The following is a 19906-nucleotide window of genomic DNA, read 5'->3' as shown; positions in this document are numbered from 1 at the left end:
CTACTCTTTCTCTACCTCAAGGCTTACACATTGTGGGGGTATCTGGTGGCTGGAAGTACAACCTGCAGCCAAATTGGAAGCAGAGAATAACCATGACAAAGAGTTCAAAAGTCAAATGAATAGACAGGAAAATGAGCCAAAAATTGGAAAAAGAATAAGACTATAGAATCTGATTTTGTGACAGGGAACACCAAAATATACAAAGAGAGGACAACAAAGTCAAAGCTTCTCCATCCAAAGTCTCCAAGAAAAGTAGTAATTGGTCTCAGCCCATGGAAGAGCTCCAAGGAGATTCTGAAAATCAGAAAGAGAAGTAGAGCAAGCAAATTAGAGTGATTCAAGAAAATCATGAAAAAACGAGTCACCTGCTTGTTAAATAAAACCCTAAAAAATTCTGAAGAAAATAGCTCTTTAAAAATAGACTAACCGAAATGACAAAAGAGATCCAAAAAGCCAGTGAGAAGAATGCCATAAAAAGGGGAATTGATCAGGTGGAAAAGGAAGTTCAAAATTAACTGAAGAAAATAAATCTTTAAAGATTAGAATGGAACAACTGGAAGTTAATACCGTTATGAAAAATCAGGAAATTATAAAAAGAAGGTAAAGGAATGAAAAAAAGCAGACTGTGAAATATCTCAATGGAAAAAAAACTGACCTGGAAAATAAATACAGGAGAGACAATTTAAAAACTTTTTGGGGGCGGAGCCAATTGGTGGAGTGAGAGCAATGACTCACCTAAGCTCTTGGACAAATTCCTTTGGATATCTCTGAAAGGAGAATCTGACTAAATTTTGGAGGTGCAGAATCCAGTGGGACATAGACTGTGACAGATTAGGAGCCCAGGTTAGACTGGAAGGTCCACGGGAAGGATCTGTTCCACGGGGGTAAGCCCCAAGCACACAGCGCAACGTGGTCAGTGCAGTGGAGCAGAAGGGACCCAAGAAGCCTGAGAGCAGCAGGCGGAATCAGCGGAGCGGGAGACAAGTCAACTCGAGCTGGTGAGAGCCGCTGAGCGCCAGATATCAGCGCAGCAGCTCCTCAGACCTTCAGCCTGAAGATTAAACTTCGGTAAGTCATCTACTTGTACTTCCGGGAGCCAGGATGGCAGAGTGATAAGTAAATGCTCTCTCCTCCCCCTCTGACGACCGTGAAAAAACCATAAAATATTTCTTCAGAAAAATCCTGGATCAGCGGGAACAGCAGAAGGGGCAAATAGTCTCATAATACCAGAGGCTAGGAAAATAGCTAAGGGGCATTCCTCCTACTGTTGCAGAGGAAAACTGAAAGGACAGAGGTCCCAGGGCAGAGAAAACTTGCACTAGGACCCAGGCAAGCCTCAGCGCCAGGAGAGGAACCAGGAGGGGCGGGAACACGCATTAGCATCTAGGCATGCCTCACCCCTCCAGGGGAAAAGGGAAGACAATAGGGAAGTTGGGGTCACGATCCCCTGAGCTTGCCTTTGCCTCAGTTCAGCTGAGAAGATCTCCTGTGACCAGACCACTCCTTCCACACATTTAACAAGCTAACACCAGGGTTGATCCAGGAAACAAAAAACAAAAACCTGCTTTTAGCCTCCACACACATCAGCTCAACACAAAGATCTGTACCTTCTGACTGAAAGAACTAGAAGCTACAACACTCAGCCAACATCATGAACTGGAAAAAGCAGACGAAAAGTGAAAAAAACCATAGAATCTTTCTATGGGGATAAGGACCAAAACACAAACACCAAAGAGGTCAGAGCTGAGACTGTACTTCCATCTCAAACCTCAGAAGGGACTATCAATTTCTTGCAAGCACAACTAGATTACCTGGAACAGCTGAAGAAAGAAATAGAAGAAAAACTGGCCAATGATTTTAAAATTATAAAAAAAGAATTCGCTGATGAGAACATCACTTTGAAAAGGAAAATTGAACAAATGGAAAAGGAAGTTCAAAAATTAACTGGAGAGAATAATTCCCTAAAAGGAAGAGTTGATCAAACAGAAAAGGAAACCCAAAACCTAATTGGGAAAATTGATTAAATGGAAAAGGAAACACAAAACCTAACTGGGAAAACTGGTCGAATGGAAAAAGAAGTACAAAAATTAAATGGAGAAAATAGCTCCTAAAAGGGAAAAATTGGTCAGATGGAAAAGGAGATGCAAAAGTTAACTGAAGAAAACAATACGATGAAGATTAGAATTGGGGAAGTAGAAACTAATGACTCAATGAGGCAACAAGAATCAGTCAAACAAAATCTAAAGATTGAAAAGATAGAAGAAAATGTAAAATATTTAATTGGAAAAACAACTGACCTGGAAAATAGATCCAGGAGAGAAAATTTAAGAATTATTGGCCTGCCAGAAACCCATGATGAAGAAAAGAGTCTGGACAATATCTTCCAGGAAATCATCAAGGAAAACTGCCCAGAAGTACTAGACTCAGAGGGCAAAATAGTCATAGAAAGAATACACCGTTCCCCTCCCGAAAGGGATCCCAAACTCAAAACCCCAAGAAATATCGTTGCCAAATTCCAGAGCTATCAAGTGAAGGAGAAAATACTACAAGCAGCCGGAAACAAACAATTCAAATATCAAGGACATACAGTCAGGATCACACAGGACCTTGCAGCTTCTACATTAGAAGAGCGAAAGAATTGGAATTCAATATTTCGTAAGGCAAAGGAGTTGGGACTTCAACCAAGGATCAACTACCCAAAAAAGTTCAGCATAACATTTCAGGCAAGGAGAAAGTCATTCAACGAAATAAGGGATTTCCAGAGCTTCCTGACCAAAACATCAGAACTCAATAGACAATTTGATCTTCAAATGCAGGTCTCCAGAGAATCATAAAAAGGTAAACAGGGGGGAAAAAACAGAAACAAAAACTTGCTACTCAATTAGGGCAAACTGTTTACCTCCCTATAAGGGAAGATGATACCTGTTAATCTTGAGAACTGTGCAGCTATTATGATAAAAGGGATATATGTAGAGGGAACGGGTATAAAGTAAATGATGTCATATCAAAAATATGATTTAAGTATGAGAAGGGATTGTAATAGGAGGTGTGAAAAGGAGGAAGCAGAAAATGGCAAATTATATCACAGGAAGAAGTACAAAACTATAGAAGAGGGAAGGAGGGGAGGGAGATGAGCATTGTTTGAGAGGTACTCTCATCTGATTTGTTTAAAGGAGGGAACAGTAATCTTAAGTAGATAATCCTAACTAGCTCTATAGGTAGTAGGAGGGGAAGGGGAAAGAAAGGGGAGGGTGGCTAAAAGGGAGGGAAGAAGCAATAAGAGTAAAGGGGAGTAAAAGGGAGGGGGGCTAAAAGAAGGAGGGGAAGGCTGCAGGAGGAGGGGGAGAAAAGTGAATACTATTGAGGAGGGGAAGGGAGACGGGAGAGCTAAAAGCACAAATGGTGGGAAAGAGGATGGAGGGAAATACACAGATTGTAATCATAACTGTGAATGTGAATGGAATGAACTCTCCCATAAAACGGAGACGGGTAGCAGAATGGATTAAAAGCCATAATCCAACAATATGCTGCTTACAAGAAACACATTTGAAACGGGGAGATACACATAGGATAAAGGTCAAAGGATGGAGCAGAATATATTGTGCTTCAGTTCATGTAAGAAAGGCAGGAGTAGCAATCCTAATCTCAGACAAAGCAAAAGCAGAAATAGATCTAATCAAAAGGGATAAGGATGGAAATTATATCCTGCTAAAAGGCACCATAGACAATGAACAATATCATTACTAAACATGTATGCTCCAAGTGTTATAGCATCCAAATTCTTAGAGGAGAGGTTGGGGGAGTTGAAGGAAGAAATTGATAGCAAAACTGTACTAGTGGGGGACCTCAATCTCCCCCTCTCTGCACTCGATAAAGCTAACCTCAAAATAAACAAGAAAGAGGATAAGGAGGTAAATAAAACTCTGGATAAGGTAGATATGATAGATCTTTGGAGAAAATTAAATGGGAATAGAAAGGAATATACCTTTTTCTCGGCAGTACATGGAACATTTACAAAAATTGACCATGTACTAGGACATAAAAATCTCACAATCCAGTGCAGAAAGGTAGAGACAATCAATGCATCCTTTTCAGATCATAATGCATTAAAAATTACATGTAGTAAAAGGCCATGGAAAGAGAAACCAAAAATCAATTGGAAACTAAATAATCTAATTCTAAAGAAGGGTTGGGTTAAAGAAGAAATCATAGAAACAATCAATAATTTCATCCAAGAGAATGACAAGAGTGAGACAACATACCAAATCTTATGGGGTACTGCAAAAGCAGTTATTAGGGGAAATTTTATATGTTTGAATGCTTACATAAATAAAGTAGAGAAAGAGGAGATAAATGACTTAGGCTTGCAGTTGAAAAAACTAGAAAAAGAACAAATTGAAAATCCCTAAGTAAATACCAAATTAGAAATACTGCAAACCAAAGGAGAGATTAATAAAATTGAAATTAAGAAAACTATTGAATTAATAAATAAAACCAATAGTTGGTTTTATGAAAAAACTAATAAAATTGATAAACCTTTGGTCAATCTGATTAACAAAAAGAAAGAAGAAAATCAAGTTACTAATACGAAAAATGAAAGGGGTGAACTCACCTCCAATGAGGAGGAAATTAAAACAATAATTAGAAACTACTTTGCCCAACTTTATGCCCACAAATTCGATAATCTAAATGAGATGGATGAATATTTTAAAAAATAAAAATTGCCCAGATTAACAGAAGAGGAAGTTGAATACTTAAACAACCCCATCTCAGAAAAATAATTTGAACAAGCCATCAATGAACTCCCTAGGAAAAAATTTCCAGGGCCAGGTGGATTCACAAGTGAATTCTATCAAACATTTAAAGAACAGTTAATTCCAATACTATATAGACTATTTTTGAAAACTGGGGAAGAAGGAGTCCTCCCAAATTCTTTCTATGATACAAATACGGTTTTGATACCCAAACCAGGAAGAGACAAAACAGAGAAAGAAAATTATAGACCAATTTCCCTAATGAATATAGATGCAAATATTTTAAATAAGATTTTAGCAAAACAAATACAGCATCTTATCACGAGATTAATACATTATGATCAGGTAGGATTCATACCAGGAATGCAGGGCTGGTTCAATATTAGGAAAACTATTAGCATTATCGATCACATCAACAACAAAGCTAACAAAAACCACATGATTATCTCAATAGATGCAGAAAAAGCTTTTGACAAAATACAACACCCATTCCTACTAAAAACACTGGAGAACGTAGGAATAAAGGGAACTTTCCATAAAATAATAAGCAGTATCTATCTAAAACCTTCAGCAAGCATTATATGCAATGGGGATAAGCTAGATGCATTCCCAATAAGATCAGGGGTGAAACAAGGATGTCCATTATCACCACTATTATTCAATACGGTACTAGAAATGTTAGCTGTAGCAATTAGACAAGATAAAGATATTCAAGGAATAAGAATAGCCGAAGAAGAAACTAAGTTATCACTCTTTGCAGATGATATGATGATCTACTTAGAGAATCCCAGAGATTCAAGTAAAAAATTACTTGATCTAATAAACAACTTTAGCAAAGTTGCAGGTTACAAAATAAACCCACACAAATCTTCTGCGTTCCTATATATTAGCAACAAAGTCCAACAGCAAGAAATAGAAAGAGAAATCCCATTTAACACTTGGGTAGACAGTATAAAATACTTCGGAGTCTACCTGCCAAAACAAACCCAGGGATTATATGAACACAATTACAAGACACTTTTTGCACAAATAAAGTCAGATTTAAGTAAGTGGAAAAACATTAGTTGCTCATGGGTAGGCCGTGCTAATATAATAAAAATGACAATTCTACCTAAATTAATATACTTATTTAGTGCCATACCAATTAGACTATCAGACAATTATTTTCTAGAGTTGGATAAAATAATATCAAAATTCATTTGGAAAAACAAAAGGTCCAGAATATCAAAGGGACTAATGAAAAGAAATGCTTGGGAAGGTGGCCTAGCACTACCAGACCTCAAACTGTACTATAAAGCAGCAATTATCCAAACCACTTGGTATTGGCTAAGAAACAGAGAGGTAGACAAGTGGAATAAACTTGGTACTGAAGATGCAGTAGGCAAGGAATATAGCAACCTTCTGTTTGATAAACCCAAGAACCCTAGCTTCTGGGATAAGAACTCATTGTTTGACAAAAATTGCTTGCGAAAATTGGATAACAGTGTGGGGGAAATTAGGCATAGACCCATACCTGACACTGTACACAAGAATATAGTCCAAATGGGTACATGATTTAGCTATAAAGATTGATACCATGAATAAACTGGAGAAGCAAGGAATAGTGTATGTATCAGATCTATGGAGAAGGGAAGAATTTTTTACTAAAGGAGAGATAGAAAGCATTATGAAATGCAAAATGGATAAGTTTGATTACATTAAACTGAGAAGTTTTGGCACAACCAAACCCAATGCAACCAAAATCCGGAGGGATGTAGTAAATTGGGAAAGAATTTTTACAGCTAAGCTCGGGGATAAAGGCCTCATTTCTAGAATATATAGAGAACTGACTCAAATGTATAATCATACAAGTCATTCCCCAATTGATAAATGGTTAAAGGATATGAACAGGCAATTTTCAGAGGAAGAAATTAAAGATATCTATAATCATATGAAAAAATGCTCTAAATCACTATTGATTAGAGAGATGCAAATCAAAACAACTCTGAGGTACCACATCACACCTATAAGATTGGCAAGCATGACGGAACAAGAAAATGATAAATGCTGGAGAGGATGTGGGAGAGTTGGAACACTAATTCATTCTTGGTGGAGCTGTGAGCGCATCCAACCATTCTGGAGAGCAATTTGGAACTATGCCCAAAGGGCTACAAAAATGTGCATACCCTTTGACCCAGCAATATCGCTACTAGGACTATATCCCCAAGAGATCATAAAAATGGGAAAGGGTCCCACATGTACAAAAATATTTATAGGAGTACTCTATGTAGTTGCCAAAAACTGGAAGTCAAGGGGATGTCCATCAATTGGGGAATGGCTGAATAAATTATGGTATATGAATGTAATGGAGTACTATTGTGCCACAAGAAATGATGAACAAGAAGACTTCAGAGAGGCCTGGAAGGACTTACATGACCTGATGCTGAGTGAAAGGATCAGAACCTGGAGAACTTTGCGCTCAGCAACGACCACAGTGTGCGAGAGTTTTTTCTGGTAGACTTGGAATTTTGTAATAACGCAAGAACTTCTTATAAAAAAAAAAAATCCCAAAGGTGGTTCTCAAGGCAAAATGTCTTCCACACTCAGAGAAAGATATGTGGAAGTCATTCGCAAAATGTAGCTGATCATGTTTGTGTATGTGTATGTGTTTGTGTATCATGTTTTGATTTGTTATATGACTTCTTTCATTTATTTTAATCTAATTACATAGCATGATTATAGTGAAAATATACTCAATAGGAAAGTATATGTAGAACCTATACAGAATTGCATGCAGTCGTGGGGAGGGAGGGGTGTTGTGGGGGGTTGGTGTGGGGTGGATAAAATTTCAATTGTATGGCAGTGATTGTTAAACATTAAAAAATAATTTAAAAAAAGAGTAATGTAAAAGCAGAAAATGAATCAAAATAGAAACAAAAACTTCTTTGAAATCAAAGGATTGCAGATCAAACCTACTGAATGTAAAATTTACACAAGCAAAGCTATAAATGAATTTATAATCAAAGTCTCTTTTGTTGCAACTCTAGCCTGAGTGGGGGTATACAAACCATATTGTGAAGTCCATATCAGTATTAAACATCTATATCCCATTTTCAACTCTCACTGAAGAGTGTAATTATCAGAATAAAATTGTAACTTTCCCTTACAATTCCAGGAGTGGGATCCCAGACTTCAAATTCCAATATTTTTTGCTTGAGTCCTTAGTAAAACTTTTTAATTCAATTACGCCACTTTCAGGATGTAAGAACTTATTAACTAATCAAATTAAGAACTAATCAAAAAAGTTGGGCAGTATAGCTCAACTCCCTCTAGCACTACTCAAAAACCTAAACTACAAGACCAATTACTCTCCTGGAAATCTAAGGAAAATTACTGTCAAACATCTTTCTCGCTTAAGATCACAAATTCTTCCCACATCCAAGTGAACAGGGAAGAAAATGTCACATAGAAATGAGCCAGTATGAAATACTCAGCCCTAGACTCAGATCACTAGTTTGGAATCTTCCAGCAGGAGCAATATTATTGACTCAAGCCATGATTCCAACGAAGCAATGGAACATGATTGCTCAGAGTGAATCAAGGGGAAGGTTGGAGAAGGCAATATGTACTTAAATAGTGCCAACTAAATGCCAACTACTGTGATAAATTCTTTACAAATATTATCTCCTTTAGTACTCACAATAACCCTGTGAAATAAGTGTTATTATTATCTTCATTTTATAGTTTAGTAAATTATAACTGTGAGAGGTTAAATGACTTGCCCAAACCTTTTGGATCACGCGACTGAGGTCAGATTGGAACTTATCTTTGTAATTCTAGGATAAACTAAGATTAAGGGATTCCTCAAAAGAGAAAAGAGCATCAGTTGCATTTGCAAACCCTGAGAAAGTCTTCTACTTGAATTAACAAGATATCATAGACCAGTAATGGGTTTGTTCATAGTGAATCACAGACTTCTCTCTGGGCCATGGGAAGTAACTAGTATAGGGTCTGACAGATGGGACAGTTAAAGGATTCATTCTCTAGGGCACTGAGAAGGACTTGGCCAAGATCTTTGATTTTCAAGAAAAAATATCTTAAACCGAGCCTCAGGCCCAAAAACACTGCTATAACAACAGTACCCTGGGAATATTTTGGGAACTTCGACTGGGGCCCACAATACACACATACACACTCATATACATATGTACACAAATGTATGTATGTATATACATATATATGTATATTCAAAATGTGATGAGGTGTGTGTGTTTATTCCGTTCTGCTTTACCAAAAAAGAATAAAATAAAGATGTGCCTCTAATTAGGAAGTGGCTGCACAATTTTTGCCATGTGTATATCATGGAGTTCTATTTTCTTAATGAAAACAATGAACGGGTAATTTCAGAGAACCCTCAAATGACTTGCATGAATTTGTGTAAAGTACAAGTAGTACAATTTACAAAAATAGCAGTAATGTAAATAATGTCTTTGAAAGCCATATATTCAGACCTCTAATCAACACAATGGTCAATTATGATTGCAAAGGACAGACAATGAAGCTTTTTACTAACCTCCTGATACAGAGGTGATGAAGTCTAGCTGAAGACTGAGACAGAGTTTTTTTAATATGACAATGCAGGAATTTATTTTGTTTGAATATGCATAGTTCTTGTAGGTATTTTGATTTGTTTTTCCTTTTTTCAACATGGTTGGAGTATGTGATGAGAAGAAGAGAAAAAATATTTTTCTCCATTATGAAAAGTAAAATTCAATTTGAAATATAAAATTAGAAAAAGGCACTGACTTCTCTTATCTTTGAAGTACAAATACACACTTAAAGAATAAATATCTTTTTCAAAAGAAATAAATGTCCAAATACACAGCTGAAAAATATACAAAAATTTGACTGTCAATTTTATTTTACATATTTTAAGCCTAATTTTTTTTGTATTATTGAGAGAACATTGGTAAATTTTAGAAAACTCCATATATGAAAATAAAGTACCTCTATTTAAAAAATATGAAAGTGTACTAAAGCAAAATACAAAATTTAAATGTACCAATAATTCAACTGATTTAAAAAAAAAAAAACTGTTAAAAGAAGTTTACAATAAGAAACTTCTACATTAATGTAGGAAATGAGGCATGTTGAAATTCAACTTGTTTCCAAAACAAAAAAGAAAATTGTTTAAAATGTTATTTTAAGTAAAGGAGACACTAAATTTAGACTCATCCTACCAAAAAGAAAAAAAAAAAAAAACTTCGCCTAGAACTAAGAAAGCGTATAGTTGGAGTAGAATTATGTATTAATCCCCTTTCTACCAGAATTAGAGAACTGTACTAAATTTATATCAGTCACAGGGGAATATTAGTTAAAATAATGAAGAAGGATTAGAGGCAAGCGCAAGTGATACCCTAGTTGGAGAGTGTTCTAATGATTAAATATGGGACTGAGACAGTCAGTCTAAGATTTCTACCAGCCAAGAATTAGCACTATTTATTTTTATCTATAATCCTGAAATTTAGAAGTTCATAGTAAAGTTCAAAAACTTTTCCCGATACTGGTCAGAATAAGCTATGCTATATAGAAAAACAGAAGTGTTCAATTATAGGACTAAGCACGATTCAGTTATTCTATAATAAAATGGCGACGAGTCAAGATCATGGAATAAAGTGAACATTTTTGCTGAGATCTCCCAAAATATCCCTCTAAATAACATTAGAAAGCACATGGAACCAAATTTGAAAATGGAAAATCAACAAGTCACCATTTATCATTTTTCTAACCCAAAGCAGCCTGATGAAATATAAAGCGATATTTATTGTCACTGGCATATGAACTGACTGGAAGAGTAGTATGGTAGAAGAAGAAGTGCTAAGTACACTGTGTCAATAAGGGGACTGAACCCAAGGCCAAAGAGATCAGGGATTCTCTGTGCCAGTACTGGCATCATCTGTCAGGTACCATTTGGCAACTCAGTCACCCATTACCAGTTCTGAGTCACAGCTCCAAGGTTGTTTTTATAAAGTCATTTCTCAGTTACATCCAACATGCCACGACTCCATTTAGGGTTTGAAGCAGAGATACTGGAGTGGATTGCCATTTCCTTTTCCAGCTCATTTTATAGATGAGGAACTGAGGAAAACAGGTATGAATGAATTGCTTAGGATCAAATAAGTTAAGTGTCTGATACTAGATTTAAGTTCATGAAGGTGAGTCTTCCTAACATCAGCTCAATACTCTGTAATGAGTCACTTATCCACCCCTTATTTCCAGGGTGTGAAGAGTAATTGCAGTTGTTAGGAAGCAGTGACACTTCCCTGGAAAGGATCAGACAACACACCATGGGAGTGGGAGGTGTCCAAAACTTTCTTCAGATCACACCACCTTGGAAATACCAAAACCTTAAAAGATCCCAGACCTAGTAGGGAAAGCAATAGGCCATAGAAAAGGAGGATCAGGTTAGACACCCCACTCTAACCCAGAAAAGAGCACATAATAATTTTATCATAAATTTCGAAGTCCAAAAGTAGATTGGAAAATTGAGCAAACTAACAAAAAATGACCAAAATCTATGACGGACAAAGGAAAGCTCAAGACATCACCTCAAAAGAATGAGAAGATAGTGAAATCATTTCCAAACAAAGCCCCTGAGAAAAAAATGTCAGGTGGAATCAAACCTTAAAACAATTCCTCAAAAAGCTAAAGAAATAAAATTTTAAAAGAGCAGAAAATGTTTTTAAATGAGGTAAAGCAAATCCTACAAAAATGATAATGTTATCTCAAAAAATGTATTAGAAAGTTTTTGACAAAATACAAGTTATTCCAATTAAACACACTAGAAAACATAAGAATAAATGGAGCTTTCCTTTAAATTTTGAGTAATATAATTCTAAGACCACCAGCAAGCATTATATGTAATAAGGTTGAGATAGAAGCTTCCCCAGTGATAACAGGGATGAAATAAGGATGCCCATTATCACCGCTATTATTTATTATATTACTAGAAATGCTAAATGTAGCAATAAGAAAGAAAAAAAGAGAAATGGAAATAATAAGAATCGGTAATGAGGAAACAAAACTATCACTGTTTGCAGATTATATAAGGATATACCTGGAGAATTCTAAAGAATCTACTAAGTAATTAGTTGAAGCAATTAAATTCAATTAAATAATATTAAATAAATTAACTATCTCAAAATTGTAGGATACAAAAGAAACCTACATAAATGTTCAACATTTCTATATATTATCGCAACGTTCAGCAACAAGAGATATAAAGAGAAATTACATTAAAATACTTGTAGATAAAATAACCTATTTGAGAGTCTGCCATGACAAACCCAGGGACTATATGAACACAATTACGAAATCCTTTACAATAAAGTCAGAAATAAACAATTGAGAAAATATCAATTTCTGAGGGATAGGTTGAGCCAATATGATAAAAATGATAATTCTATCTAAAATAATTTACTTCTACAGTGCCATACCAATCAAATTAACAAAAAAAAATGAAGAACTAGAAAATATGGTCATAAAAATCATCTAAAGGAACAAAAGATCAAGAACACCAAGGGAGTTTATGAAAAAAAAATGTGTAAAAAAGTGGTTTAACCATACCGAATCTCAATTTGTACTATAAAGATACTACTGTACTACTGGTTAAGAAATAGAATGATGAATTGTTGGAACAGATTAGGGACAAAATACAGAGTAGTAAATGATTGTATCAATCTACTGTGTGATAAACTCAAATTTCCAAGCTTTTCCAACAAGACCTCCCTATTTAGGAAGTAAAAGATAAACCTGGTAGGAAAACTGGAATGTAGTTTGAAGGAAACTCGGTACAAACCAACATTTCACACTGTATACAAACATACATTCAAAATGAGTATATTATGTACACATAAAGCTGGAAACCATAAGCAAATTAGGGAACCATGGAATAGTTTGCCTTTCAGATTTATAAATAACAGAATAATTTATGACCAGTTAAAGATGGAGAGCATCATGAGATAAAAATGGGATGGTTTTGATTACATTAAATTAAAGAAAAGATTTTGCACAAAGAAATCCAATACAGTCAAGATTAGAAAGACAGCAGAAAGTGAGAGGGGAAATATTACAGCAAGTTTCTGTTATACAGACCTCATTTTTAAAATATATGGAAAACTTAGTCAAAAATATAGCAATACAAACCATTCCACAACTGATAAGTGGTTTCAGACAAAGAAATTAAAACTATCTTTAGTAATAAGAAAAGATATGTTCTAAATTACTGAAAATTAAAACAACTCCGAGTTACCACCTCATATCTATCAGATTAATTAATGTGACAGAAAAGGAAAATGACAAATGTTGGAGTGGATGTGGGATAATTGAGACACTAATGCATACTTGATGACATATTAAAGTAATCCAACAGTTCTGGAGAACAATTTGCTGCTATGCTCAAAAGGCTATTAAACAGTACATATCTTTTAATCCAGAAAAAATACTATTAGGTCTGTGTCCCAAAAAATTAAAAAAAAAGTAAAAGAACCTACATGTACAAAAATATTTATAGCAGCTCTTTTTATAATGGCAAAGAATTCCAAATTGAGGGGACACCCATCAATCGAAGAAGGCCTGGACAAATTTTGTCATTTAATAGAATACCATTGTGCTACAAGAAATGATCATCTGGTGATATCTATATGTAAAGTAATCATTTGAGTTGTTGAAAAAGAGTGCTTGCTATAAGCAAAGTGTTATCTTAACAAAACTCTTAGTTTCTTCCCTGATTCCATTTTTACTCCAATGCCAAATTTGCATGTCATTCCAGTTATCTTTTGATTTCCTACTTGATCATTTCAATCTACTATATTGAATGTGAGACTTTTTGGGAGGGGAAGGGGTTATTATTTGTAGAAGATGTAGGTTGTCATAGAACTGATCATCTTTGGCCTATTCAGTAGTTCAGGCATGGACCTTTGATGTTAAAACAATTTGCCTTGGATTCAAACATTTATCATTCTATCATTTTTGAGATTATACCCAAGTACTACTTTTCTCATTCTTTTATTGAATATGAGGGCTACTTCATTTTTTCTAAGGGATTCTTGACCATAGTAGCATATGTATAGTGATCACATGAATTAAATTCATCCGTTCCTGACAGGAGACAGGACTCATTAGAAACGAACCTGATGTTGGGAAAGATTGAAGGCAAAAGAAAAAACAGGTGGGCAGAATATAAAATGAATAACAACAACAAACATGAAGTTGGACAAATTTTGAGAGATGCTAGAGTATAGAAGGGTTTTGAGTGCTCTGGTCCATGGGGTCATGATGAGTTGGACATGGTAGCAAATATGAGAAAGGAATGGAGGGCTTGCAACATTGTACAACAGAAAGCAAAGTAATTAAAAATACAACCAAGAATGACCCACTTTCAAAACTGAGTACATACTTAAGGGGAAAAATGGATTTTTTTTCTTTTTAAAAAATTATTTTATTTTAAATTAATGTGATAAAGTAAGCATTTCCATAGCATACCATAATAATAATGATAATAAAATTGCACATAAAACTACAAATATATTATCTCTACTTGCTAGTCCACTTAAATATATTATAAAATTATCATGTAAATTTCGTTTTTTCTCCCCACCCACTTTATAGATGGCTAAACTCATACATAATTTAATTTTTCAAATCTTTTTTCTGGATTCAGATAATGTTTTTCTTCTTATGTCCATTTTAGCTCATTTGGGTATTTATACTAATCAAGAAGAATTATTTTCACAGAGTTGTTCTTAAAACAATATTGCTGTTACTGTATACAATATTCTCTTGATTCTGCCCATTTCACTTTTCATTATTTTGCACACTTTCTCATGTTTTTCTAAGATCGTTGAGCTCATCATTTCTTGTAGCACAGTAGTATTCCATCACTATCATACGCCATAAAGTGTTTAGCCGTTACCCAATTGATGGGCATGCCTGTAATTTAAGAACACATAAGTTCTTTTCAATCATATTTGGAAATAGATCAAGTAGTGGTACTGCTGGGTCAAAGGGTGTAGGCAGTTTAATAATTCCTTGGACATTACTCTAGATTGCTCTCCAAAATGGTTGACTCAGTTCACCATTCCATCTATGTGTCCCAATTTTTCCACATTTCTTCTAACGTTTGTTGCGTTCTTCTTCAATCATTTTAGCCACTCCTGTATGTGTAAAAAAGATATCTCAAGGTTGTTTTAATTTGCATTTCTCTAATCAACATTCATTTAGAGGATTTTTATGTAAATACAAATTGTTTTGACTTCTTCATTTGGGAAATTGGCTGTCCATATCCTTTAACTATTACTTTGTGAGTGACTTGTGTTCCTATAGATTTGACAGACTTCTTTATACTTTTGAGATATGAGACATTTATTTGAGGAACCATAGACAAAATTTTCCCAAATTTTTATTGTTTCTAGATGTTTAACTAATTATTATTTAAATTACAATGGATATTTAATGAAATAGAAGACTTCCAAGCATTCTGGATGTAAAGACCAGAGTTTAATTTATCATTTGATGTTTAAATACAAGATGCAAGGAAAGCATAAAAAGGCAAAGAGAGAAATCATAAGCAATTTAATAAGATGAAACGTTTTACATTTCTATAAGGGAAGATGCTACATGTAATACTTAAGAATATCATTTTCATAAAGTCAATTAGACAGATTCTATTTAGCTAGAGGGATATGAGGTCATTATTTTGGAATAATTTCAAAAGAAAAATGGGAGGGTTAGAAAGTGAGATATACTGGGAGAAGGAGAAAGTGAAATAATGGGGAAATTATCTCACAAGAAAGAGGTGTAAAAAAAGTTTTTACAAGGGAGGGGTAAATGCCAGCATGGGGAGCAAACAATGCTTGAATTTTAGTCTTATCTTAATTCTTCCAAAGAGTGAATAAGTAGGAAGGAAAGGGAATAAGATAAAAAGTGGGGTTTGGCAAAATAGTGGGTTAGATGAAGGAAGGCAACAATGAGAAGGAAACCAGACTTTTGAAGAATGAACAAGGTAAAAAAGAGAGAGAAGGATAAATAGAAGAAAACAGGATGGAGGGAAAGACACAGTTAGCATTCATAGCTACTTATGTGAATGGATAGAACTCATCCATAAAACGGAAGAAGATAGGGGGATTGACTAGAAAAAAAAAAGAATCCAAAAGATATTGTTTATAAGAGTCACACATGAAATAAAAATACACACACAGAGTAAAAATAATGAGGTGAAGCGGAATCTATTTTGGTTTTGCTTAAGTTAAAAAAAAGGCAGAAATTGGAAACAGGATCTCACACAAAACAAAAGCAAAAATTGACCTAATCAAAAGATATAGGCATGGAAGAACATTTCCTAAAAGGTATCATAGAAAATTAATTAATATCAATACTGAACAGATAGACACAACATGGCATAATACACAAATTTTTGAAGGAAAAGTGAAATGATTTACAGGAGGATAGAGAAGAGTTACAGGAAGAGTTAAATGTATTGTAGAAGGATAGAACCAGTAAAACTATGTATGAGATATAAGAAGAAATAGTGAAGTTAAGAAAATGAATAAATTATTAGAAAAATTAGGTATGATAGACATGTTGAGAAAATTGACTGGGAATAAAAAGGTGTATACCTTTTTCTCAGCTGTACATGGCACCTTCACACAGAAATGCACACACACACAAATACACACCCACTCACATACACACTTACTATGTATTAGGACATAAACACCTCACAAACAAAAGCAGAAAAAGTCAAAATTTTAAATACAATCTTTTTGCACTCCAATACAACAAAATTTACATTCATTAAAATTTTGAAGGATAGATTGAACATAAATTGGAATCTAAATAATCTAATGAAACCTAAGAACAAATCATAGAATCATAATTTCACTAATGATAATCACAACAATGAGACAATTCAAAAAAACTGTTAGATGCAGTTAAATCAATACTTACAGAAGTTTTATTTCTCCAAATGCTTAAATTAGTATAAGAAAAACAGAAAATCAAGAAGTTGGACAAGCAACTAAAAATAACTAGAAAAGAAAAAATCCACAAATAAACAGCAGAATAAGAATCCTGAAAATCAAAGAAAAAATTGTCATTTTAGGCTAAAAAAAAAACACAAAACATGACATAACATAGCAATATAAAATTAAGAATCTGGTTTTAGGAAAAAATAATTGTCTAATTTAATTTTTTATTTTTATAAAATTTATTTTATTTTTAAAATATGGATTAGAATAATCCTTTCTATAATAGAGTACAATAAAGAAAGATGATTGCACATGAAACTGCAAATCTGCTATACACAACTTGCTACACCTTTCAGATTCACTGTTGCCAGCTGTATATTGGCTCAACTTTCCCTCCAAGTCAGCAGCAAACTGTTCACGCTCAGAGAAGAACTCTAATTAGTTGACATTAATTCTTCTGGTAGTCATTTTGCCTTGGGAGTGGGGGGTTTTGATGAATGTGAACATTTAGCTTGGAAAGGATAGTCTATAATCAGTCCAGCACTCTGCACCACACATTGCCTTCTCACATCTTGTCTGTCTCTTCTCCTTACGATCACATAATGTATTAGATGTCAGTATTTGCTGTGAGGGTGTATCCATGAAGCTTTATTGCATTTAGGTAAACGGAAGACAGTGTTGGTGATGAGAAGGTCATGTGATGCACAAGTCTTCAGCAGTAAATGTTTTCAATTCCATTCCTCCCAGGACTCCCTGCCAAGTCTGGTAGTCTGAATCTACTCTACTATTAAAGTCACACAGTATTATACATTTGTCCTCTTTTGGCACATTGACACAAAATGTCTCTAGGTCTTCATAACGTTTTTCTTCGACTTTATCAGGGTTTTTCATGGGAGGAGCACAGGCACTGATGATGGTGGCATGGTGTTTTCCTGTGAGTGGCAATTGCACTGTCATGAGCCTGTCACTAACTCCTTTTGGCAGGCATACAAGCTTGCTGATTAATTTAGTTTTGATTGCAAAACCCTTGGCAGCTTCACGGCGCTCGCCTTCACTGCACCCACACCAGAAAAAGGTATATCCAGCTCCAACTTCAGTGAGCTGGCCTTCATTTGTCAGCCCTGTTTCACTGAGGGCTGCTATTTGGATGCGATATTTGTTGAATTCTCCTGCAATGAGAGCAATTCTTCTTTCAGGTCTACTGGATTTTGGGTGGTCTATTAGTGTGTGTACGTTCCATGTGCTGATGGTGAGTGGAATCATCTTTGAAGATGTTTTCCTGCATTTTTTGTGTTTCCACCACATAGTAGGATTCCCTGGCTGCTGCGGTAGTCAGGCCAGGTTTGAGTAGGGCACATTTTCTAGCCCCCTTCCTCATAACAGGAGGTGAGCAGTGAGATCCTTAAAATGCTGCTCAGACAACCAGGGGGCTACCAAGTCCCACTGCTGCTTCCAGTGAGAAACCACCCTATGACCTGGGCGGCCGGTGTGCTGGGTTGTGACTAGAGCTCCCAGTGTATCCACACCTGCTGCTTCATCTCTTGCCTGTTGCCACAGGACTTTGAGGCATAACAGTGAAATGGTATGAGTGATGCCTTTTGAATCGTGTGTAAATTGGATTTAAGTGAAACAGAGTTGCACGAAGTCGTCAGCCTCACTCACTCCAGCTGAGTCATCATGCAAGAGAGAGTCAAGACAGCTGGTCAGGATGCAGTGAATGACCTTGGCGTCTTCCGTGTCTAACCAAGCTCTAAGCATTCCACATCTCCTGCTTCATCTGCCTTCATGGCCTTTGGAACAAATTGTTCTCATTTGCCCATTCCACCAGACGAAGTTTTCACATGCTTGAGATAGACACCCTCCTAACTCAAGGTGCAAAATATACGCTTGCCAAAAAGACTATTTTATGGAGAACTTGCATGGGGTAGGCCATCACATGGGGACCAGAAGAAATGATACAAGGACACTCTTAAGGTCTCTCTCATGACCTTTGAATTTGATTGTGCAATATGAGAGACACTGGCACATGATAGCTCAGCATGCTGTGCCCACATAAGAAAAGGTGCTGTGCTCTTTGAGCAAAGCAAAATTTAGACGGCACAAAGTAAACACAGGATACACAAATTTGGGATATCCACCTCAAAAATTCAAACGGACTATCTGTGCCCAACCTGTGGTAGAACATTCTGAGCTCTTATTGGTCTGGTCAGCCACAGTTGGACACATTGAAATTTCACTTTACAATGGTGATGTGATATCATTTTGGTCCTTGTGATATCATTTTGGTCCTCTTCGAAGATGAAGGACAACAATCACCTTTCATATATACAACAAAATTAATATGCAAATTATTTTTCCCTTTTTTATTTCCTACCCCCAGATTGTTGCTATTATAGACAAATAGGTTAATACATATATACATCCACATACATCTACCCACAATTGGGATCAACAGCTATAGATAGATATAAACACATGCTCACATATACATATGTGTGTATTTATGTGTGCATGCATGTATGTGTGTATGCATATATATTCATTTATTCTATACATCTATTCATAAATTCTTTCTCTAGATGCAGATAATGTCTTTCTTCAAAATGTCCTTTGTAATTAATTTGGGTATTTATAATAGTCAAAATTACTTATCTGCACAAATATTCTCTTAAATAATATTTCTGTTACTGCATATGAGGCTTATTTGGTTTCTCCCATATCACTCTTCATTATTTTAAACAAGTCTTTCTCTCTTTTTTTCTAAAACTTTTAAGCTCAGTATTATAGCACAGTGGTCTTCCATCACAATCATATGCCACAAATTATTGAGCCATTCCCCAATTGCTAGGCATCCCTACAATTTCCAGTTCTTTGCCACCACAAAGAGAGCTATTATAATTATTTTAGAATGTATAAGGTCATTTCCTTTTCTCCTAATCATCTTTAGAAATAGGTCAAGTAGTGGTATTATGGAGTCAAAGGGTAATTGCAGTTTAATAACTCCTTGGATATAATTCCAGATTACTCTCTAAAATGGTTCAGTCAGTTCACAATTCCTCCATCAGTGAATTAGCAATCCAGTTTTCCCTTATTCCCTCCAGCATTTGTTGGTTTACTCTTCAATCATGTTACTTACTCTGGTGGGTA

General features: G+C 35.2%; 1 pseudogene; it reads right to left on the bottom strand.

Moving 5' to 3' along the window:
* The window catches only part of LOC140532187 (putative deoxyribonuclease TATDN2 pseudogene), a 43525-nt pseudogene extending 25503 nt beyond the window's left edge, over positions 1-18022 (bottom strand).
* Between the last annotated feature and the right edge of the window lie 1884 nt (positions 18023-19906).

Source organism: Notamacropus eugenii, chromosome 3 (genome assembly GCF_028372415.1).
Source record: "Notamacropus eugenii isolate mMacEug1 chromosome 3, mMacEug1.pri_v2, whole genome shotgun sequence".
Taxonomy (NCBI): domain Eukaryota; kingdom Metazoa; phylum Chordata; class Mammalia; order Diprotodontia; family Macropodidae; genus Notamacropus; species Notamacropus eugenii.
This window is presented reverse-complemented; position numbering and strand designations above follow the sequence as displayed.